At 51.0% G+C, this 24,256-nt stretch overlaps 1 protein-coding gene across 2 annotated transcripts in view; it reads right to left on the bottom strand.

Moving 5' to 3' along the window:
- Positions 1–24,256, bottom strand: part of TPR10 (ankyrin repeat family protein) — a 141,917-nt gene that overhangs the window by 87,023 nt on the left and 30,638 nt on the right. The window lies entirely within an intron of this gene.

Raw genomic sequence — 24,256 nt, 5'->3', positions numbered from 1 at the left:
GCAAAGTCCTCGGACAAGCGCAGAAGTTAGCTAAGCAAGTATTCACAACATAGCAAGCTCTGTAAAGATACATTTCACTGGATGTAAAAGACCACTATTAGTTAATAGTGGTCAGCAGTCCCAAATATCCCAAAGGGTCTTAACCAGACTTTGATACAATCATATCAAATCCTCTCTCTCTCTCTCTCTCTCTCTCTCAGCCTCACCGTCAGCTGACTCAGATGCACAGAAATCTGTTAACAAGTGTCTGTGCTCTGTCAATCTCGGTGGCTTGTGGCATCAATCCCTGCTGCTCTTGGATCTGTCGCATCAATATATCCCTCTATCGTCGCATCTCAATCAGATAGAGCCCAACACAAACCTAATCAGGAAAATGGATCAGCCGCGTAAGTGGACCAAAGCAATGCCCCTCCTAAAAGAGGCAGTGATATCGCCCTCGGATTTCATAGTAGATTGGGCAGACACATAGAAAGTGCTCCTCTGTCTCAATCTCCTCCATCCAGCATAGTCTGCAGATCCTCTACTCTCAGGGTATGCCTGCAGCTCTTCTGCCTCAATCCGCAGCTGATGTGACGAGACTCGCAAACAACTGACCGATGGCGATCCTCAATGCATGTGAGACTCTCCTATCCTCAAGGTATTGAAGTCTGATGACGCTACCATGCTCTGATGGGGGACTCAGCTCCGAATCATCCTGGATCCCATAATCACCTGTAGCCTCTCAAATCTCTTCCACTCAGTCGCTGAAATATCACTCCCCCAAAAAGGCCTTGCATACATGGCATTCGGTCTCACCAACATGTCAAAAAGTCAACCCTTCATCGGAGGGTCCTAGAAGTGTACCTACACGCATCACCTCTCTTGTCAGGCTAGAGCACCTCGCCCTCGTGTGAGTCGTGCCGTATCTGCATAGGTCATTGTGAAACCTGGTCCAGTGAACACAACCCCCATGTATGTGTAAGACTGCACTATCTCGACTGGCTCATCTTAGTATGTGAAACTATGGCGACAGGCTGCTCAGGAGGTGTTGATGATAATAACCTTGGTTTTCCCTGTCAAGTCTCTCTCTTTGCAGAACATCTCCAAAGCCTCTAGATGTTTCTGCAATCCCTTTGCTCGGGATGATATGAGGACTATGTCATCTACATACAACAGTATCTACACCATCAAGTCAGCCAGGGCCCAAGAGTGAACCCTCTCCACCTAGGTGGTCTACAAAGGAAGTGATCTCATCGATATAAAGCCCAAAGAGAGTTGGTGAGAGAGTGCATCCTTGTTTCACTCCAATAGTGCTCTCAACCCAATCTGATAGAGCTCCTGAGGCACGTACTCTCCCTCTGACGGACTCATATAGACTCATGACCCCCTAGATCATGATTTCTGAGAGTTGTAGCTTCTGTAATCTCCTGAACAGACGAGAACACGGGACAATATCAAATGCCTTACGAAAGTCTATGAAGCAAGTGTAAACTTTCTTATGCCTTGACTTCACCTCCTTAATAATGATAGCCCTCAAGGTGAAAATGTGGTCCAGGGTGGAATGCTGTCTCCGAAGACCTACCTGTCCAAGAGCCCGCTGCCCGTGACCCTCTATGTGATTGCTAATCTCCCTCTCTAGTACCGACCCATATATCTTAACCAGAGTATGGCCAATTATAAGAGTGTGGTAGTTCCCAGTGTCCATGGAATCACCTGCCTTGTGTATCGGTACTATGGTGGTGGTACTCCAAGTAGGCGAGAAGCCATGGCATACGGCATGGTTAAATAGTTGTGCTAGGATCGGGGTCAAGACCTCCTGTCCATGTGCAAAGTGCTCAGTGCGTAGTCGCTCATGATCCGGTGATCTCCAGTGATGAAGCCGAAGAAGAGCAGCCTGTACATTCTGTGTAGTAAACAAGTGACAAGTACTGGGTCTGGGCATAGAGGACATATCCGGTGGTGTCTGACCCGAGACATCATAGAGCGAGCATGCATATGTATGCAAGACTACTGGATCTGTGATGAAGATGGGCGACTTCCCCTCCGACAAGAGCCCCCATCCCGTGGTAGGATCTCCTCCGCGAAAGGATTCGATCACCTGATCCATCCACGCGCGCGCGAGAGAGAGAGAGAGAGAGAGAGAAAGAGAGAGAGAGAGAGTTTATTAAAGTCTTTGGAAGACCGATGGGTCTATGAGATTGTGAAAATCCTACTAAACAAGCATCCATACCAATGCAAAATGCAAAAATGCAGAATAACAGAGAGAGAAAGAGAGAGAGAGAGAGAGAGAGAGAGAGAGAGAGAGAGAGAGAGAGAGAGATTAATGTCCTCGGAAGACCTCGCGGGTCTATGGGACAGAGTGATACAACATCCAAAACGATCTCATACAAGCCTCTCTGGGCTGGGGCAAGGGGTGAGCTAAAGCCCCTGCCAAGTACTAATCTAGTGTCTAAATAGAATAGAATAGAGACAAAATCAGAATCTGAATCAAGAGTCAGGAGTGTCCATATCAAATCAGGTCAGGTCTCTCCATTGGGCCATGAAGATGTCGCGTATCTGTAACTGTCGGGTTGTGTCGCGTCTAGGTTGTGGCCGCGGTCGTCTCGATCTCAGTACCCGTCGGGCTACGTCGATCGTGATCCCTCATCTCTCGCTCTGGCGGTCCCCTACAAGTAGTGTTGTGATGGGACGAACCTCAATGGTGTGCGCTCTAGTAGTCTGAAGAGTCTGGTGTGACCAACTGCTGATCCAGGCTGCTCTCATGTCGACAATCTCCTCATCCTCAACTCCATTGTGTCCAGGAGCTATCTTGAAGGCATAGAAGTATGTAACATGTCTCTGAGCTGGGTCCGGCTCTGTATCCTATAGTCTAAGAGAAAGAAAGATATATTAACGTCCACGAGAGACCTCGCGGGCCTATGGGACAAAGTGCACAGAAAAGCGAACTCATACAAGCCTCAGTGGGCTGAAGCAAGGACTTCCAATAGGCATGTTTGGCATCGTTAACCCCCTGCTCGACCACCCCCACCCCCTGCCCCTCCGCCCTCGCCCCCCGCCCCCTCACCCGCCGCCCACCTCGCTGCGCCCCTCGCCTCCGCTCTCACCCCCCCTCACCGCCCTCTCGCCTCTCCGCTCCCCTCCACCTCGTCGTTCCGCTCCCCTCCACCGCGCCTCTCCCTCGCCGCCCCTCGCCTCCGCTCTCACCCCCCCCTCGTCTCAGCCGCCCCCTCGCCTCTCCGCTCCCTTCCACCCCGCCCCCCTCCGCCTCACCTCGACTCACGCAACCCCCCCCTCGCTTCACCTCACCCCCCCTCTCGCCGCTCAGCCTCACCCTCCCGTCCCCCCTCGCTTCACCCGCCCCCCCCGCCTCCATTCCGCTCATCCCGCCCCCCGCTTCACCTCTCCGCCCCCTCGCCACTCCAACCCCCCCTCCCCCCCGCCCCACCCGCCCTTCCGCCCCCCGTCTTCCCCGCACCCCGCACCCTTCACCCCGCCCCCCCGCCCCCTCACTTCGCCTCGCCCCGCCCTTCCGCTCCACTCCTCCACCCCGCCACCCCCACCCTTCCGCCCCGCCCCGCCTCACCCCGCTCCCGCCGCCTCCTCACTTCACCAACTCTCCGTCCCCACCCCCCCAACCCCCTCGCGTCACCCCCGCCTCCCGGCCTTCCGCTTCGCCCCTCCGTCCTCCGCCCTCCATTCTCTCCACCTTCCGCCTCCGCAACCGTCCTCTCCACATCCAGGCTCCACCCTCCCGCTTCGACCCCCCTTTTTGGGGTGGCAGCCTTTTCCTCATCGGAAGCTTGCAGTTAGTCTTGGCGGTATGGCGGCTCCCTGCCCGGATCCGGAGGCCCAGTCGGACCCTCCCTCTCCAGATGCCTACCGCGTTATCCTGACAGAGCAACAATCATCTCGTGTTCAGGAGGTTGCCAATGACTTTGCCCGTACCTCTGTTTACGGCAGAGTCATTGGACACTCTCCCTCCAGATCAGCCATCAGGGACTGGCTCCAGTCCACTCTCATGCTAGAGGATGGCCATATTGAGGAGGTGGCCCTTATGGGAAGGGGCATCTTCTGGCTCAAACTCTCCAATGAGAAAGCTGCGAGCAACCTGATTGCCGGTTCCCCCACATCGGTGGATGGAAAGATTATCATGATAGTCCCGTGGTACCGTGGATTCAGCGCAGCGGATTTTGATGTTCGGTTCCGTATACCTCGCCACCCAGTGACGCTAGTTTTTCCAGGTCTTGCTGCTGAGCTGCGGCCGATTGTCAGGGACTTGGGCTCCCACTTTGGCTGGGTTATGCACGACACTTTCGCCGACGCGGTGACCACGGCAGGAGCCCCCGAGTCCGTGTGGCTGTGGCAGATCCTGCGACTCTCCCTGCAGTGATCGAGATCGTGACAGATGCCGGCAGCATCACCCAGAGCATGATAGTCACCGGACAGCCAGGTCAGTGCCTGAGGTGCCACGGCTTTGGGCACTTGGCGACTGCTTGTCCACGTTTCGCCAGCTCTTCTCGACCCACCCCGCCCCCGCCCCCTCCGCCCCCGCCCCCCCCGGACAGCCACGTCAGGAGGAGCCGAGGCAGCCGGAGTCCGGTCCAGAGTTAGTGGGCGGTTGGACCGAGGTTAGAAGGAAAAGAGGAAAGAACAAGAAGATTTCGGATAAAGGCAAGGAGGCAGAGGTTACCCTTCCTGCAGCAGCACCCCAGAGACCTGACACGCAGCCGCCCCAGGGACCTGGGAGAGCTTCTTCTTTGACGGTAGCCCGCCCTTCACAGCCTCAGATCCCCCTCTCTCCCGCTCCCCCGCCCCTTTCCACTCAGTCCCAGCCCCTTCCCCAGTTTCACCCCCCTTCTCCCGACCCGCAGCTTCAGCCCCCGCCTCTTCTTCCTCGGTCTCCTCCTCCTCCCTCTCAGCCCCAGTTCCAGATGCATCCCCATCCCCCCCCCCCCCCCCCCCCGTCTCTCTCGACCCTCTTACAGAGTTAGCTGCACCATCGGCTTCCCAGCCGAGGGCAGCCCCCGCTCCTCCTTCTCCACCTCCTCCGCTAGTCGCCTCCGTGGAGTCTAAGTCGCCTACCCCCCAGCCTCCTCCCCCCCCCTCCCCCTCCGCTGGCAGGACATCCGGAGTCTACACCACCACTGCAGCAGGCTTCCCTATCCGCTAGCCCCTCAGTGGCAGACTCTGATGGGTCTCAGCTTCAGGAGAGAGAGCTTCCTCGAGACTTTTACAGATCTGGCCCCTAAGACTACTTGGATGTGGCCGACCTTGGGACCTTCCCGGCTTGTCTCGACATCAGTATCTTCCTGCTCCGCAAAGGGGCAGATGGGAAGATTGCCGCCTTGGCCCCTACGGATGGCCCTAGCTTCGCTTTCACGTTCCTCAGCGACGGCACCGAGACCTGGACAGACGACTCGGTTTGGGAGGCTCTCAGAGAGCAGACACACGCCCAGGTTTGCTCCTGGATAGGCCCGTCTGGTGGGCAGCTTCTCGAGACTCAATGGTCCGAGGGCGATGTGCGCCTGCGGTGGCGTTGCGCCGCCAAACGCTTTCGATTGATTGTGATCCTCAGGCCTCCCCTGTCATGGCCCCTCCCCCAGGATGTCAGAGCTTGGTCCCCTCAAAAACTCCGAGCCTTCTACGGGGTGACTACTTCAGAGATCTCGAGCTGGCTCGAGAAAGCATTTGCTCATGGCACCAAAGGCCTCTCGCCTTTGCTGAAGGTGTTGAAGAACGGGCAGGACGACCCCGTCTCCCCCTCCAAACCTTCTCATAAGCGGCAGCGCCTCCATTCCGATATGTCTGCTTCTTCATCTCGACTTCGACCGCGAGCAGACAGTTGTTCGCAGCCTCCCATCCCTCTCCATGAGCCTACACCTCGTATCTTGGAATGTGAATGGGTTTCACTCTTCTGGCACCCGTGGTCCCAGGAAGCTCATTTTGCGACAGGAACTTCAGCCAGCAGTGATTGGTCGTTTGGATGTACTTCTGCTCCAGGAGCACAAGCTTTCTGCGGCTCATTCCCGTCGATGCGGGAAGGTTCTCCCTGGATGTTCCCACACTTATTGGGAGCCCTCGATCGGCGCACAGGGGAGGAGTGGGGGTGTCTGTACCTCCGTGTGCGAGCAGTTAGCCCAGGGAGTTTTCGGTCATGGCACGTTGATCCCAGGCCGGGCCCTTTGGGTAGGCCTAGAATTGGAGGGATCCAAAATAGGAATCCTCAACATTTATGCTCCCACAGACTTCCGATGCAGAGCCACCTTCTGGAGGACACTTACAGGGATTCTTCCAGACATGGATTCCTGGATTGTTGGAGGTGACTTCAACAATCTGGAGACCTTGGAGGACCAGCAGGGCAGAGGTCCGGAGTTTACAGGTATGGCTCAGGCAGAGCAGTCAGCTTGGGACTCTTTCATCTTCGCGACAGGAGGGAGGGACAGTTGGAGAGACCCGTCCTTCCGGCGTTGGCACGGGAGCCTGGACTTCTCATGGGGCTTCCGCAGGGAAGGAGGCAGACTCCTGGAGAGGCTTGATAGATTTTATGTCAGTGATTGGGCCATCAGCAGAGGCGGTCAGGCGGGTATAGTTCCAGGGACGACACTATCCGACCATGCGCCTGTGCTCCTATCATTAGATTCGGCAGCCCAGGCCCTTCCCCCCCGGTCATGCAGGATTCCCGACTCCATTTTCTCGAGGGTGGACGTGCGCAGCAGTATTTGCAGTCTTTGGGACAGAGACTGGGGCGAGTGCGTGGATCTGGTTGGCTCGGTGGCGCAGGCTTTGCAGGAGTCCAGCCAGATCTGCCAGCTCGCAGCCCTACAGGTTCGACAGGATTGGTGGGGCAGAGAGAGAGCTCTTCGGAGGGACCTCGCCTCCATTCAGCGACTCCAGCAGGCTTCCCCGAGTTCGGAGGAGCTTCGGATTCAGGCCTTTCGAGCCAGAGCCCTTTTGGAGGAGACACTCCAGCGCCGCTCAGAGTTTTCCTATCACGCCTCTCTCTCCTTCTGGGCCCGGAAGGGTGACCGGATGAGCAGGGAGTTCTTCAGGACGCATGGCCAGAGAGCTGCAGGTGATCAGCTTCGGAGTCTCAGGACAGCGGATGGTCACATCGTTACGGATTCGGGGGAGGTCCTGGGGTTGGCCACTGACTTCTACAGGACCCTCTTCCAGCAGGAGCCACTTGCCCCTCGTACTCGTCGTGCCCGTGAGGAGGTGTGGAGGCACATTCCATCCCTGGTCCAGCCTAGCATGCAGGCGACGTTGTTGGCACCGTTCACCATGGATGAGATGTTGGAGGCCTTGATGGCCATCGACGGACAGAAATGCCCAGGTGAGGATGGGCTATCCCGGGCATTCTTCACCTCCTTCTGGGACCAGATCCATCAGCCCCTCCTTGCAGCTCTGTAGAGGATTTTCAGCAGCGGGGTCAGATGCCAGAGAGCCTTTCCTCGGGACTGATTTGCCTTATCCCGAAGGGAGGAGATAGACAGGAGATCCACCAGTGGCGTCCGATCACTCTCCTTACCACTTCCTACAAAATCCTCGCCAAGATGATCAGCGCCAGAGTTCGGCCTCTACTCCCAGACCTCATCCATGACACTCAGACAGGCTTTGTCCAGGATCGCAATATCCTGGATAATGTCTTCACCTTTTCAGAGGCGGCGGAGTGGGCTCAGCACAGCGGATCACACCTTGCCATTCTACTTCTCGACTTCGAGAAGGCCTACGATCGAGTGGACTGGTCCTTTTTGGAGGGGACTCTGGAGCGGCTAGGTTTCCCGGCAGGTTGGATTCAAGGTATCTCAGCTTTATACAGGACAGCGTCTAGCAGGGTCATCATTGGAGGCAGGATGGGTGAGCGCTTTAGCTTGGAGAGATCAGTGCGTCAGGGCTGCCCCCTTGCTCCTTACCTGTTTCTCTTCTTCGTCGAGGCCATGACTTACTACCTTCGGGCGAGGTCCACAGGGATCAGGGGTGTTCGCCTTCCACTCCGGGAGGACACGGAGCTTTTGGACTCGGAGTACGCAGATGATACAGCCCTATATGTCCAGGACGATGAGAGGATGCTAGAGAGGGTGCAGATGGCCCTGGAGGTCTTCTGCTCGGCCGCTGGTGCGAAAATCAAATGGAACAAATCAGTTGGTTTTCTCACAGACCCTGGGGCGTGTTCTCAGTGGGGGCGATTTCTGGGTTTCAGATGGATTCCACGGGGACAGACAGCTAGATACCTTGGCTTTCAGGTTGGCCTAGACATCACGCCAGCTCAGCAGTTTCTCCCAGTGCTAGACTCCATCCGACGGAAGCTGGCTTTCTGGAGCACTGCTAAGCTCTCTCTTGCAGGTCGTGCCCTGGTAGTTAACCAGGTCCTCCTAGCCACGGCTTGGTATGTGGCTTCCTGCTGGTGTTTCTCGAGATCCAGCGTGGCACAGCTCAGGAGGCTGGTTCGGAACTTCCTTTGGTCCGAGGAGGATGGTCTTAGAGATACCAGAGCCAGGGTTGCTTGGCAGACAGTCATTCTTCCGCAGGCTGAGGGTGGCCTGGGGGTCATCGATCCAGAGCTTCAGAGTCAGGCCTTGTTAGGCAAGCTTGTCATCCGCGGTTTGACCCCGGGGGGGCAGACGTGGAAGATGTTACTTCAGCAGGGAGTCGGTTCTTGTGTCTCGCGCCAAGGAGGAGAGTGGCTACCGTCCCTCAGATGGATCTTCACTTCCGCCCCGCTCACTCAGCCCCGTTCCCCACTCATTCGTAGCCTCCTCATGGTTTGGAGGCGGCTCCGCCTCAGTCTCATTCAGTCCCCTCCTGGCTGTCAGGAGGAGATCGATCGCCAGCCGCTTATCTGGAACGGTCAGTTCAGAGATGCCGAGGGCCTTCAGTTGGGGGAGAGATCACATATCAGGTGGGATGGCTGGATGAGGGGGCCAGCCCGGTCCCTTCAAGTTTGGAGGGATACGTACAGACATCTGGAGACGGCTGATCTTGCAGACGCAGCTGGAGGTGCACGTGGAGCCCAAGCGAGACGCACGGAGATCGACAGCGCGGTCCCAGCTGTTTGGTTGGTTCCACCTGAGCCTCAGGTCCTCATGCCTGGTGACGCCCGCTGGCTGGGACAGTTCACCCCCCGTGGCATCCCACTGGTGATCGCAGGACGTATGGATGACTCCTCTATCTCCTTCTTCGCGGTTTTTGGGGATGGACGACTCAGGAGAGAGGATGCGCTCATCGACCCCCTACTCCCATGGCAGAGGGTTCGGGTCGTAGGCCTTTTGGGGAAGGTCTGGCGTACCGACCCTAGCATCGAGCAGGACCAGATGCAGCTTTGGCGTCTCTGGCTCTGGGAGGGGCGGGCCTTGTCAAAGCTTGATTGGGACCCAGGAGAGTGGTGGTGGCCAGAGATTGTGACAGGACAGGGGCCGACTTCCTTCTTCGCCTACAGCACGACTCTGGGCAGGCGAGTTCTTGGGAGGATGCAGAGCCGCCCCCCCACCCAGCGACCCAGCTAGTACACACAGGGTATTTCCAGGTTCTTTTTGCAGGCATTCTGGAAGGCCTTGTGGGAGAGCTGGCGGCCGCGGAAGATCTCATACTTCCTGTGGCTTCTTGCCCACAAAGGTCTTCCAGTGGGGAGCTGGTTGCGGCAGATAGGCCAGGACGGATGCTGCCAGATTTGCCAGGCGGATGAGGAGTCACCAAAACACTGCCTGTGGAGCTGCACTCGCGCCCAGGAAGTGTGGAGGTGGACTTTCGGGATTCTTACTCGCGCAGCACCAGAGTTAGGATTGATCACTTGGGGCGCGTTCTGTTGGTGCAGCACCGCACCTGGTCTTCATCACTTATTCGAGGCATGCCAGCAGGACCCCACTTTCCTTATCACACAGGGGACGTGGGGGCCGCTCGAGGGTATCCCGCAGCACCTAGCAGAGGCTGATACAGGAGTTCGGGAGAGGCAGCCAGTCTGGGAGATTATTAGCAGCATTACAGGGTGGCACATCTGGACCTCGCGCTGCGCGCAGATCCTCGGTGGCACCTCCTTATCGACTGCCCAGATCATGGCGGAGATTTGGAGTGAGATTATTCATACCCTCAGAGGCCAGTGGGACCAGATTCAGGGAGACTCCCGGGCCGGTCAGGAGAAGCGGAGACGCTTCCTCCGGGCTTGGGACACACAGGGCCTCTTCTTCGAGCAGACTCCGCAGGGCCTTCGGTGGCACTACTCACCACCCCGATGGCTGTTCATTCACACTCGTCTTATCCCTCCGTGAGAGTATGATTTATTCTGCTACCTTTTAGGGCTGTGTCCGATTTGTGAACGCAGCCCATCAGCTATAAGCTGACCTTTTGTATCTTGTTCTCGAAGTAATATAATTAGCACTGTTTTTTCGGCAAAAAAAAAAAAGTGGGCTGAAGCAAAGGGTATGCTCTTGTTTGACCCCGATAGTGCTCATGATCTCATCTGTCCATCCAGATCCTGTCTAGACTCTACCTAAAACTCGATCATAAAGTACCAGGACAGCCCAAATGATCTCCTGGTCGTAACCCAAATCATGTAGGCGTCGTATAAGGCGAGCTCTCGGAACTGTGTCAAATGCCTTGCGGAAATCCACAAAGCAACAATAAACCCTCTGCTTCCATACCCTTGCCTCCTCGATGATACATTTGAGCACAAGAATGTGGTCCATGGTCCCATGATCCCGCCTGAAACCGCCGGCCTGTCCTGCTACTCTAAGTCCTCGACACTCCGCAAATCTACTGACCTCAGAATCAAGTACTGATGCATAAATCTTGGACATGACATGTCCAATCATAATGGTCATGTAGTTCTCCGGGCTCATGGGATCCTCTGCCTTGTGAATGGGTGAGATAGTGTTATTGGTCCAGGTGCGTGGAAACCCCAAGCAAAGAGCTTTATTGAATAGCTTTGCTAAGATCGGGGCTAGGAGGTTAATCCCATATGCAATGAACTCAGTGCATAGTCCCTCGTGATCCTTCACTCGGCCATTATGTAGTTTCATTACCGCATCCTTAACCCCCCCCTAGTGAAGAGGGTGCAGGATGTGGGGCGTGGCATGTGTGAGAGGTTAGGGGATGGCTGATTTGGGATATCATAGAGTGTGCGTGCATAATCAAACCACACCTGAGTGTCAGTGAGTGGTGAGGGGGACTGTCCCTCTAGAAATCTCCGCCAAAAGTCCTTAGAGTTGTTACTGAACAAAATATTCAGTAGCTCCTCCTCGTTCTGACACACAAAGTCAAGTTTCTTCCTACGTACCAGTCGGCGGTACTCACATAGCGTCTCTGGTTCGCTCAAAAGATTGTTTTTGGATTTGAATCTGAGCTGACGGCGTAAAGCCTTACACTCATCATCGTACCAGCTATTATAGGATACGGTCCCAGGTGGTGGTAGGCGGGTGGAGCGGGTGGTGTGGGGGAAGCTGTGAAGAGCAGCCTCATGTAGTGAGCGGGTGACTAGCGCAGCACGGTCCTCTAATAGGGGTATAAATTCAATGTATGCGAGAAGTACGTACAGAGGACAGTAGATTGAGTTGATCTCTCATGCATGTAATCTCTGACATACTGATAATGTATCTCAATGTATTTTGTGCGGGCATGAAGCACAGGATTCTGTGCCACTACAATAGCACATTGACTATCAGTGAGAACAGGAGTAGATGGCTGCAAACTACAGTGAAAATTTGCTCCTTCTCTAATCTATAGACATTCTATTGTAGTAATGAAGACTGCCTTGTACTATGAAGTAACCCCACAATGGATCAGTTCTTGCTCTCAACCAAGAAATGCATGAGCTGTCAATGAACAAACAATTGCCATTGCTGAAGTGTCGGGTGCCATAATCACCAGCCCAATCTGAATCACTGAAAGCATGTAACTCGGAGTCAAACCCCCCTAGCATAGAACAAACCGAGAGATTGAGTACCCTACAGATATCTGAAAACACAACATACAGTATCCCAATCATGTGTCTTTAGGCTGTGCATAAACTTGCTCCACCGGAACACACTGAATTGAATACCTCGACGAGTATTGCAGAAAAGAAAGAAAGAAAGTTTATTAAAGTATTCGGAAGACCGATGGGTCTATGAGACTGTGAAAATCCTAATACAAAAAGCTATGGTAGTGGAGCTACTAAACGAGCGTCCATACCAATGCAAAATGCAAAAATGCAGAATAGCAGTACTAAGTCTTAAGTACAACATAGTCATGTCGATGGTCGACTATATATCAGTCTCAACATCGTCATCAATATCATCATCATCATCGGCAGCAGCAAGATATCAGGATGGATGAGGTAGTGGAGGCATGAAGTCAGCAATAGAGTGTTGTCGGCCACTCAGAGGTGTCGTCCTGGCACGTCTCTTGGCGTCGGTCTGGCTCCGACTCTAAGAAGAAGGGGATGTCCCCAAGTGTGATCTGTGTGTCGACCCTCTGTCTGAGCTATCGGGTCACAGGCTCCGAGTCACAGTCATGTCGAGGCCTCGTCTCGTGGGGGTCCATGTGATCTAGCTGAAAGAACTCCGTGATAGAGCTCTGAGAGTGATCAGCCGAGGAAGAAGACTGCTCATGTCTCCATGCTCGAAGTATCCTCTCACGGTGTCTAAGTATTAGGTTCCCCAAACAGCATACAGAGGACCCACAGTGATACCACATTGCACATCCATCTTTCTTCCCATGGGTTCAAATATTTAGTATTTGTATTTGTCTTGGGCACGGATGCCTACTTAGTGGCTCCACCCATTCGCTCATCGTATCTGGTTTTTTCAATCTCATAGACCCTTCGGTCTTTCAAAACCTTTAATAAAGTCTCTCTCTCTCTCTCTCTCTCTCTCTCTCTCTCTCTCTCTCTCTCTATATATATATATATATATATATATCTCCCATCCGTACCAGTAAGTATGATATTCAAGTAGAGATCAAAGAACACGAAGCTAAAAGTGATAATGCACTGAAGATTAGAATAGGGGGGCTCCCAGAAGATTGGTACAAAGAGGAGGACACATATAGTGAAATATTGACAAAGATCAAAGCAAGCTTGCCCAACATTGAATGGGTGGATGATGATGACCAGGCCAACTTCTATTATGCACTATAAAGGTCATCCAATCCTTACACTAAAGTCAGAAGATATAGGAATCAAGCTTCTTCAACAATCTTAGAAGCTGAAGGGTACCAAAGTACGGATAGCAGAGGAGCTGACACAGGCTCAACTCAAGAATAAGGCAACTAAATTAGCTAAAGTCAAGGCTGCCAGAAAGGATGAAAAATGGGCAGTTGCGTAGCCCTAATCAGAGAGTTTAAATAAAAGCCAAAAGATTCTCAGTCTTAAACTGATGTATGGCTGTTTACTCTTTCCGACTATTATGTAGGTACTCTAAAATAATGTGGGTTGCTTTTTGCACTCCTTGGGAGCTGCCATGTGCCCTCCCTAAAGTAGATGTACTAGAGGGTTTCTTGCTGTCCCATAGACCTTTTGGTCTCCAATGGACGTAAATAGACTCTCTCTCTCTCTCTCTCTCTCTCTCTCTCTCTCTCTCTCATGCCCGCCTCAGCTCGCCTCACCTTGCTACCTCTCACCTCCTTTCAGACTATTATGTAGGTACTCTAAAATAATGTGGGTTGCTTTTTGCACTCCTTGGGAGCTGCCATGTGTCCTCCCTAAAGTAGATGTACTAGAGGGTTTCTTGGTGTCCCATAGACCTTTTGGTCTCCAATGGACATAAATAGACTCTCTCTCTCTCTCTCTCTCTCTCTCTCTCATGCCCGCCTCAGCTCGCCTCACCTTGCTACCTCTCCGCCTCTGTCCCCTTCACCCTGCTGATGCCTCGCCTCATCCTCCCTCACCCTCTTGCCTCACCTTGCTGCCTCTCCACCTCTGCCCACTTCACCTTGTTGCTACCTCGCCGATCTTCAGATGTCCATGTATACTATGAGGTCCGAGGTCGCTTTTATTGCCTCTACAGAGAGCTTCGGCTGACTTTCCCGCTTCCTCGCCTTTCCACACCAGAGATGTTTGGCCACCTTCATCCATTAGGCAATTAGACATCGAGAGCACCTACTCAGATCACAAAGACAAGGACGAGATGCATTGGCAGACTCTTCTCAGAGCATGATCACAAAGTTTTTCTAGCCAGACGGCATAGGTTATCACCACGTGGACCTACGACGCGTGGGCGAGACTCGAATTCAGTGACGCATCATACCCGACAGAGGATGGACACACATATTACACTTGGAGATTGTCACGGGGACATGAAGTTATGAACCGTGACTAACTTTGGCTTAGGGGACTAGCCCAGGGGAAGCGACACTTCCCAGAAGTCCTAGGTGCACACACTAGGCCTACTTGCTAGGGGCAAGGCAAGGTTTAGAGGGGTCATAAAGTTGGGCCCTAGAAAACCAATGTTTCATTGGTTAGAAGGGTTAGGATTTAAGTGTGAGGGGCAAACCAATGTTCCATTGGTTTTGTGGGGTTAGAGCATTAATGAGGGGGCCGCGTCGCAGCCCCTCATGAACACCTATCCCCTTCCTCTCCTTCCAAAGCAAAAGGTACGGGCTTTTTGACATTTCGAGCTCTCTCATTTTCACGCATCCAAGGTTGTTGTACGGACGATTGCACATACCCCAAGGTCATCTCGCCATCTCTCTCTCTCTCTCTCTCTCTCTCTCTCTCTCTCTCTCTCTCTTCCGTGGACCTTTAATAAAATTTCTTTCTTTCTTTCTCTCTCTCTCTCTCTCTCTCTCTCTCTCTCTCTCTCTCTCTCTCTCTGTGTGTGGCTCATTCTCCAATGGCCTTCCGTGGACCTTTAATAAAATTTCTTTCTTTCTTTCTTTCTCTCTCTCTCTCTCTCTCTCTCTCTCTCTCTCTGTGGCTCATTCTCCAATGCTTCCATACGGCTGTACAGAAGCATTGATTGCTGGCTGTACGGGCTGAGCACGATTCTCAAGGTGTTCCGTGGGATTGTACGGACCCTTTGCTGGCTGTACGGGCTTGATTACCTGCAGTACGGGCTGTTTTACTTGCCGTACTGGTTATTTTCACGCATCCCGAAGTGTTTTGACAGTTGTTTGCACGCACCCCAAGGTGCCTTACTTTTGGTCATCATCATACCATACGGACCTTCATTTATTGCATACGCAAATCCGTACGAATCGTACAGACAACCATTCGTAGGCTGCTGCTACTGTTGCACCGTTTTGGAGGTGCTGGTTGCTGTTCGATCTAGTTGCAGGCTTTTGGTGGGACTCAACCCTAACAGGATAGCTTGGCTTCTACACTTGATCTCCTGCACCCCTAAGCCTCACCATTCTCTTTCTTCTCAGCTTCCAATTCCTTCATTTGTATAACTTCTTTCCCTCTCTCTTCTCTACCCATGGTTGGAAGTCACTTGCACCATGCTGGGGGCCTGGACAGAGGAAAGGTGCAAGAGCAGAGCTTGCTCCTTTGTCACGGACAGTGGGTACAGCCGTTTTGACTTCCCCTTTGTTTTCCATTATTCAATTTTCTAGTTCCTTGCGGTGCATTTGTTGTTTGGAGCTTCCTCTAGACCTTATAGGCTTAAGCAGACACTCGATTACAGAGGGTGTGCCTAGGAGAGTGCCAGAGGGGCTGTGTATTGCATTTGGATGCCTTGGGGCGGCTTGAGCATTTTGGGTGTGTATGGATGCCTTGTCACTAACAGTTGGTTACAGTCTTGGTGAAATGCTTGGACACCTTTACAGTTGGTCATGGACAAATGGTGAATGCCTTAGTTTTGCCTTGGCACTTGGGTACTAGTATGTTCACTAGGATGGAATGTAGGTTATAGCCAAGGTTTGGCTTGGACAATGGAATTGCCCATGGGGCAGAGCACAAGGGTGAGCCCTTGTTGTATGTACAAATCTCATTCTTAAAGAAATAAATAAATACCAGAAGGGGCGCCAAGAGTTTGGGGCCGTGTGGTGTCGTGTACTTGGTTTCATTGAGCAGGGGCACTCTAGCCTCCATCCAGTTATTTCTCAAATTGTTTCTAAGTGGTATTGTTTAAAGTTAAGTGGTTGGAAATGATGCAATGTGGCTGTGAATAATGAATATGCAATGCAAGTTATGGTCTACTGCCCTTTAGCAAATTGAAGGCCGGCTACAAAGATGTTCAGGATAGGGGTACAGCCCACTGGGCTCACCGTAGCCCTGGCCCGACGCAGAGCTTTTGCCAGGAGACCACGCCGCGTAGCGCCCATGGATAGTTTACAGCACTCTATCTCTGACTTCATGCTACCATTGTCTCATTGGGCGCTGGGCCCTTCATGATCTTGCATTGGATTCTCCAATGTATTCTGATGATCTATGATGATAATGGAGATGATGGGGGCCACACTGACATGGACATTATGCTTTGGCTTTGTATTGAGGTTCTTATGACTATGTAGCATGTAGCATGTTGATACTCACTCCATAGCTCCACCCTTCCAGCTTGTTTGTATCTGGTTTCTCACAGTCTCATGGACCCATCAAAAATGAAGGGGAAAATAAAGGAGAAAGAAATTGTTATTCTACACGATTATGGAAGAACACACGATTTCATTTCTGAACGATTAGTAAAAGCAATGAATCTTAAAGTTGATGGGATATCTCAAGGTGTATGCCCCAGGCACACCTTGGTTTCTACGTGTGTGTGCTAGAGGCACAGTTAGGTGCCCATAAGCACTGTTAGGTGGTGGTAGATGCCACATAGGATGATTGAGAGAATCTAGGAGCTGATTGAGGAGATGATTGAGTAGATGAGCTCGATGGCCTTTGGTCAGAGGTCATCGATGATGTCAGTGATCATGTAGAGATGCCCTACATATGGCTCTCATAGTTCTTCATTCCATGAGCACTTCTTTTCATTGTGTCTATCTTCTATTGCTTCCATGCTCTGTAACAACATGGTATCACAGCGGTTCTATCCTCCTTGAGCTCGATGTCATTCTTCTCGTGGCTCTCTCCCTCTTCTTCCATTGCCTCATCTCCAACATGAAGACCTTGAGCTCGATCTACAGTAGACCTGTGAGCAGGAGAGACGAAATAACAATACAAAAAAAGTATTAGAGAAGCATTTGACGAAGACAGGCGCAACACAAGCGTGGCTGTACAAGCTCCACTTCCGACGTTCTTTTCCACCCTGATTCCGCATGCTGCACCCGTGATCTACAGCAGACTATCTGCTCAACGTAGCTCTGCTCCACATAGGCGTGAAGACTTGATCCTTCGATGATCGGCGCTCTAGAACTTCAGCTTCCTCTTTGCACACTGTTATGCGATTCAACTATGTTCCATCTCCCCGTTGCTGGCCTTTTCATCTTGCTCTTCAAGCAGTGAATGCTAATTCTCTATAAGTTGCAAACGCTACGCGGTGGTTGGAACGCTCGGGCCTCCATGTTTGATAACTGAGCTCTCAACAAAACTGTTGCGTGTACCTCAAGCGGTTCACCAGCACCCACTGGGCTTCGATTTTTTTTTTTTCCGGATACAGGCGAGGAGCGTAGTCTGACCTGGGTGATGATTTCCAGTTCAGGCCTGCTTCAGTTGTAGCTAGCGCTCCTGGCAATCACCGCATCGTTGATCTGAGTATTGAATGTTGCATGAAATCGAGCAGCATCGTGTTGGGCAAGAGCGTTGAGCCTCTCGGAGAGCATCGCGTTCCCCTTGAAAACATCTTTCCTGCATTGCAACCAGCTGCTGCAGTTCGTTTTCGGCTCTTTCTTGTTTCACATGCGACTACTTTTGTGAATCTGAGGTTTGGCATCCCTCCTTCATTCCACGAGACTTGATAACAGAAGCGGACTTTTCTCACTTGCAGGATTGATGAGGTTGTCGGATCCTTTCGAGGGGGAGACCCGACTATCGGCTGGGGACTCCTATTAGAGGGGAAACGGCCCATTCCCATCATGGACCTAGAGATTTGGCACAGATATGCATGCTCCTTACACGATATCCCAAGTCAGATGCCACCAGATATGTCCTCTATGCCCAGACCCACTACTTGTCACTTGTTCACTACGCAGAACGTGAGGAATACCCTCCTTCGTCTGCACAACCGGAGAACACCAAACCATGAGGGGCTACGTACATAGCACTTTGCACATGAATAGGAGGTCTTGGCCCCGGTTCTAGCGCGATTGTTCAACCATGCCGCATGTCACGGATTCCCACCTACTTGGAGCACTACCACCATTGTACCGATACATAAGGCAGGGGACCCCATGGATACTAGGAAATACCGCACTCTCATGATTGGCCACACTCTGGCTAAGATTTATGGATTGATACTCGAGAGGGCAATCAGCAATTATAAAGAGGACCATGGACAACGAGCTCTTGGGCAGGCAGGCTTCCGGAGACAGCATTCCACACTAGACCATATTGTTACCCTGAGAGCCATTATCGAGCAGGCGAAGTCGAGATGCCAGAAGGTCTACACTTGCTTCGTGGACTCTCGGAAGGCTTTTGACACTGTCCTTCGCTCTCACCTGATCAGGCAACTACAAGAGCTGCATCTCCCAGAGGTCATGATCTAGGGAGTGATGAGTCTATACGAGGCCATTAGAGGGTGAGTCCGCGCCCTTGGGGGGCTATCAAATTGGGTTGAGAGCACCATAGGGGTGAAGAAGGGCTGCCCCCTCTCATCGACTCTCTTCAGACTATACATTGATGAGATCACATCCTTTGTTGATCACCTAGGAGGAGAGGGCTCCCTATTGGCTGATTTGATGGTACAGATACTACATTATGCAGATGACATAGTCCTCATTTCGTCCTCAGCAGAGGGTATGCAGATGACATAGTCCTCATTTCATCCTCAGCGGAGGGTTTGCAGAAACACTTAGAGGCCTTGGAGATGTTCTGCAGAGAGAAAGAAAGAAAGAAAGAAAGTTTATTAAAGTCTTCGGAAGACTGATGGGTCTATGAGACTGTGAAAATCTTGATACAACGAGCTGTGGTAGTGGAGCTACTAAATGAGCGTCCATACCAATGCAAAATGCAAAATGCCAAAAATGTAGAATGGCAATACTAAGTCCTAAGTACAACATAGTGATGTCGGTGGTCGACTATATATCAATCTCAGCATCATCATCAATATCATCATCATCCCCAGCAACAGCAAGATATCAGGATGGATGAGGCAGTGGAGGCATGAAGTCGGCAATAGAGTGTTGTCGGCCACTCAGAGGTGCGGTCCTGGCACGTCTCTTGGTCGTAGCTCTACGTCTAACCAGGGCTACTGTGACCCCCGTCGGTCGGGCTCCAACTCTAAACAAGGAGGGGATGTCTCCAAGTGTGATCTGTGTGTCGACCCTCTGTCTGAGCTGTCGGGTCACGGGTTTCGGGTCACGGTCATGTCGAGGCCTCATCTCGTTGGGATCCATGTGATCTAGCTGAAAGAACTCCGTGATAGAGCTCTAACAGGGATCAACCCAGGAAGAAGTCTGCTCCTATCTCCATGCTCGGAGTATCCTCTCGCGGTGTCTAAGTGTCTCATGAATGAAACCTGCCAAACATCGCTGGTCTGGGTAGGAGAGGAAAAGGGCTAAAATCCCATAACTATCTCTGAAGAGGCAGTGGAAACGTCCTCGGATCTCATAGTACACAGGACACCTGAAGATGAAATGCTCCTCTGTCTCAACCTCCTGTATGTCACATAGTGTGCATATGCGCTGCTCCCTGGGTAGTCGCTCTGCTCTGCCGCTCTCGATGCGAAGTCTGTGTGAAGAGACCCGGAACTGCCCAAGAGAGATCCTCATCGAGTGGGGTAGGTGAATCTGTGTGTATCCTGGTGGGTCAATGAAACCCTCCGCTGTGATATGTAAGAAGTGATCTCTGTAGAAGCTAAGCTTCATTGGGAGTTCACTCGGTTCCAACCAGGTCCGAAAAGTGTGTAGTTGTAGTAGATCCTCACGGATAACCTGGTTGACCTCGTGGGATAAGAGGGGAGAGAACGGAGCATCCATGCTATACTGGAAGGGAGATAGTCTATCCATATGGAGCCCCACTCGCTCAAACCATCTCTCTGTACATGCATACCAGCACCTCTGATCTCCTCCTGCTGCAAGTGCCTGCTACGCCCCGAGGTATAATCCCCATATTCCCTAACTCGGTACAGATACGTGATGACCTGAAATGCAACATCTAGCTGTAAAGGGGGTGACCCAAACTCAGCCTAAATGATCTGGTGAGGAACGGATGACTTACCACGAATCATCCGTGATAGCATGAGAACCTGTAGCCACTCCACACGGGCCTACTCTGTATCCGACAAGTCTGTCCCCCAACAAGGACTGCCGTACATCCCCGCTGGGCGAGCCAAGGAGTCAAAAAGCAACCCCTTGGTGTGAGCGGAAGCATTGCCTCTCTAGCCTGGCCAATGAGGCATACCCTCTACTCAAGCATGCCTGCATCGCGGGTCTCATAGTGAAGCTCGATCCGGAGAAGATAACCCCAAGATAAGTGCATGATGAAACTATCTCAGCAGATGACCCCGCAAATGTAGAGAGGTGTATTAACGTCTTCGGGAGACCTCGCGGGTCTATGAGACAAGATACAGGGTATATGTAACCCATACAAGCCACTGTGGGCTGCTCACTAAGGCCCTTGCTGAGTACTAAGTGCTAAAAATGCAAAAGTCAGTACAAAATATATAGTAGGAAAAAAAGGAGCAATCAACTGCTAAGAACCTGAACTCCAAGTACATGTGGAGGCTCTATATAACCCGGCTCCGTGATGGTCCTTTGATGTGATGCAAAGAGCTCATGTATCTGTGTTTGTCGGGCTGTCTCCCACGGTGGCGGGGGGCGCTCTCTCTTGGATCTCTGTATTCGATGGGTTGCATCGAGAGTAATGCCTCGTCTCTGGCGGTCTCCTTTGAGGAGGGTTGAGATAGGTCGAACCTCAATCATGCATGCTCTGGTCGTCCCACATGTCGTGTGTGGTCTCCGTGTCTCTTGTCCAGCCACATCGTGGTGACGGGCCTCATTGTTGATCCATAGTGCTCTCGTCTCCTTGAGCTCCTCCCCCTCGATCTCATCTGGTGCTGGCTCAGATGCGTAAAAATTAGTGACGCATGTCTGTGCTCGGCCTAGCTCGGCCCTTCCAGGAGGAGCATGGCTTTGGTCCACTTACACACTTGATCCATTTTCCCGATCAGCACGGCTCTATCTGATTGACATGCGACGACAGAAAGATATACTGATGTGACAGACCAGAACAACCAAGATTGAGGCCACAGGTCACAAAGATCAATAGAGCACATACACTTCTTACAGATTTCTATGCATCTGAGTCAGTTGTGCCAGCGAGGCGAAGGGAGAGGAGCTTGATAAGATGAGAGCATCATGGACTAGTAGCGGGAGTCTCCACCACGACGCTCCCAGATGAGAGACATGCGCTCCACATGCGACACGGAGAGGGCCACGCACAATCAAGGTCCGGTCCATCTCAGCCCTCCTCAAAGGTGACCACCAGAGACAAGGAGTCACCCTTGATGTAGCCCTTCGGATACAGAGATCGAGGAGACCACACCCTCCACCGCATCGAGAGACAACTCGACAGACACAGATACGAGAGCTTCTCACATCTCATCAGAGAGCCACTAGGTTACCTGGATATATGGAACCTAGGCATGTACTAGGGGCATTAGCTCTGAGCACCTGATACTCTCTTAATATTTTGCTACTTCTACTACTTCGTTCACTACCTTAGCACTTTAGCTTTCAGTTTTCAGCAAGGGCCTTAGTAAGCCCTTTGCTTTAGCCCTTAGTGGCTTGTATGAGTTACCTTTCACTTTGCATTTGTCTCATAGGCCCGCGAGGCCTCTCGCAGACGTTAATACATCTCTCTCTCTCTCTCTCTCTCTCTCTCTCTCTCTCTGACTTTGTTACACCAAATCAGATGGTAGGACAAGACAGCACCACAGGACACTAAACTGGCACATAGACACATCACTGATTTTTATGTCTTTGAGTCAGCCCTAGGACAATCGGAATAGAGGATGAGGAGATAGCCGACATGAGGGCAGCATGGATCAATGGGCAGAGACGATGCAGAGCAGGCGCCACAGAGGATTATCACAGCAGACACAATAGAAGTCCAGCCCATTGCTGCTTTACTCAGAGGAGACCGAGTGACCCAAGGTGTCACCCTTGATGTCGCTCACCGTATACAGAGGTCCCGGAGACCACACCCCCCGCCACGACGAGAGACAACTCGACAGCTACAGATATGCGACATCTTTGCGTCCTATTGGAGGGATGCCACGACTCCCGGATATGTCTTGGGATTCGCACTGCCTATCGGAGTCTCTTGAGAGCCTCAGAGAGTATGTTTTTTTCAAGTTTTGAGTTTTTGATACTCAAACTCTTATCAAACATAAAGAAAAACAATACCAATGCCAAATTAAAAATATCAATTTTTGGCGTCACAGCACCAACCATTTTGCAAGAACTACTTGTGCATTATCAGTGAGCTTTGAATGTTGCAGCAAGTCTTCGTCCATTATACAACTTTTGAATGCCTGTTGGGTGGATTAGATCCAGATTGCTACTCTGTCCATCAAGAGATTACAAGCCAGTGCTACTAGATTATAATAGACCATGAGCGTATCAACTGCCGCTATGTGCTTTCTTTTCCATCTTTCACATGCCTCCACATGGCAGACCCTAGTTCCTCACAAACATCACGATTTGCTCTATACTACAAGCTTAGCTTAGCACTCAACAAGGGCCTTAGCGAGCCCTTTGCTTCAGCCCATGGCAGCTTGTATGAGTTATTTTGCTGATTGTACTTTGTTTCATAGGCCCGTGAGGCCTCCCAAAGACGTTAATACAACTTTCGTTCTTCCTTTCTCTCTTTGAAGAGCTTACTCCAACTCAGCTCAAACAAAGGGATATCAAACTTACCAAAGTGAAAAATGCACGTAAAGCTGGAAAATGGATAGTCTATCGAGATGGATTGGTTTTGATTAGAGGTTTTGAAACTAAACCCAAAAAACCTCAATCTTAAACTGATGTAATGAAGGCCATTATTGGTCCTTTGAAGATTATAATTTGATGAACTAAAAACTAAGTGGCAGAAGTATGTTCCAATCATTGAATGTGCCTCGACTAATATTGTGCATTCTTTAACCTTAAAGGATATTCTATGGAAACAAATCAAATTGAAAAAATTCAGGATGACTATTCAAAAGACTCATAACAAGAAAAAGACAGCTTCAAACAAGCCACAAAGCATTTACAAATTCAAAGGACAAGGGTCTTTTGAAGTTGAGAAGCTAGACTAAATTCATACTAACAATATTCCTTTACTTGTCCATTGGAGATATGTGGATGAATAGTAAACTATGTGGCTGAAGTATGACTTCATAAGGGTCTTTTCAAGTTGAGAAGCCATACTAAATTCATACTAACAATATTCCTTTACTTGTCCATTGCAGATATGTAGATAAATAGTGAACTATGTGGCTGAAGTATGACTTCATAAGGGTATTATATGGAAACAAATCAATTGAGAAAATTCAAAGCGAGTATTTAAAAGACTCATAAAAAGAAGGCGGCTACAACTAATACAGTCTAAACCTGTTGCTATAACTTACTACCTACTACAAGATTTGCAAGAAGTCACCACCCCAGCCAACCTCTTGGACAACATTCAACAAGAATTCTCTCTTATTTTCCAATTTATCGTTGCAAGAGCCCCTAGACCCTCGAGCTTCCAAAACCAACTTGGCAACTTGCCAAGTGTTCATGCAATAGGTCCCCCCTCCTTTTGGGGTCACTTTTCCTAAGGTTACATGAATGAAAAATAAGGGATTGTCCCTAGGCACTTTCATATCAGTGCATATAGAACCTATAGGAGTCTCCAATCTTCTTGCAACCCCCACCAAGACCTCGACAGGCTTAGCCCTTGACCATTTAGTTTCATCAGGAACATAACCCATTATAAATTTGTAACCCATCATAAAATCACACCACAATAATATATACAAAATCAAACCACTAAGTACAACTCTGTACTCATTTGGCTATGACAAACTACTATATGATCTTTCTAAGGACTCCTCTCAACCAATCGTTCCGAGGTCATGCCACATTCGCCTGGAATGTAACAGCAATAGGGTGGCTTTACGTAAACTAGGAATATTTACCTAAAGCCATCCTGCAAGCAGTATGGATCGTTCATGACTTGAGGCTCTCCCTAACAAGCATAAGCTCCTCTTGATCTCCATTCTCAGTGGAAGTTACATACTGCATT

Source organism: Dipteris shenzhenensis, chromosome 26 (genome assembly GCF_047967505.1).
Source record: "Dipteris shenzhenensis isolate YYH24624 ecotype China chromosome 26, Dip_SZ_1.0, whole genome shotgun sequence".
Lineage (NCBI taxonomy): Eukaryota > Viridiplantae > Streptophyta > Polypodiopsida > Gleicheniales > Dipteridaceae > Dipteris > Dipteris shenzhenensis.
The sequence above is the reverse complement of the archived record's forward strand: the minus strand, read 5'-3'. Positions and strand labels throughout refer to the sequence as shown.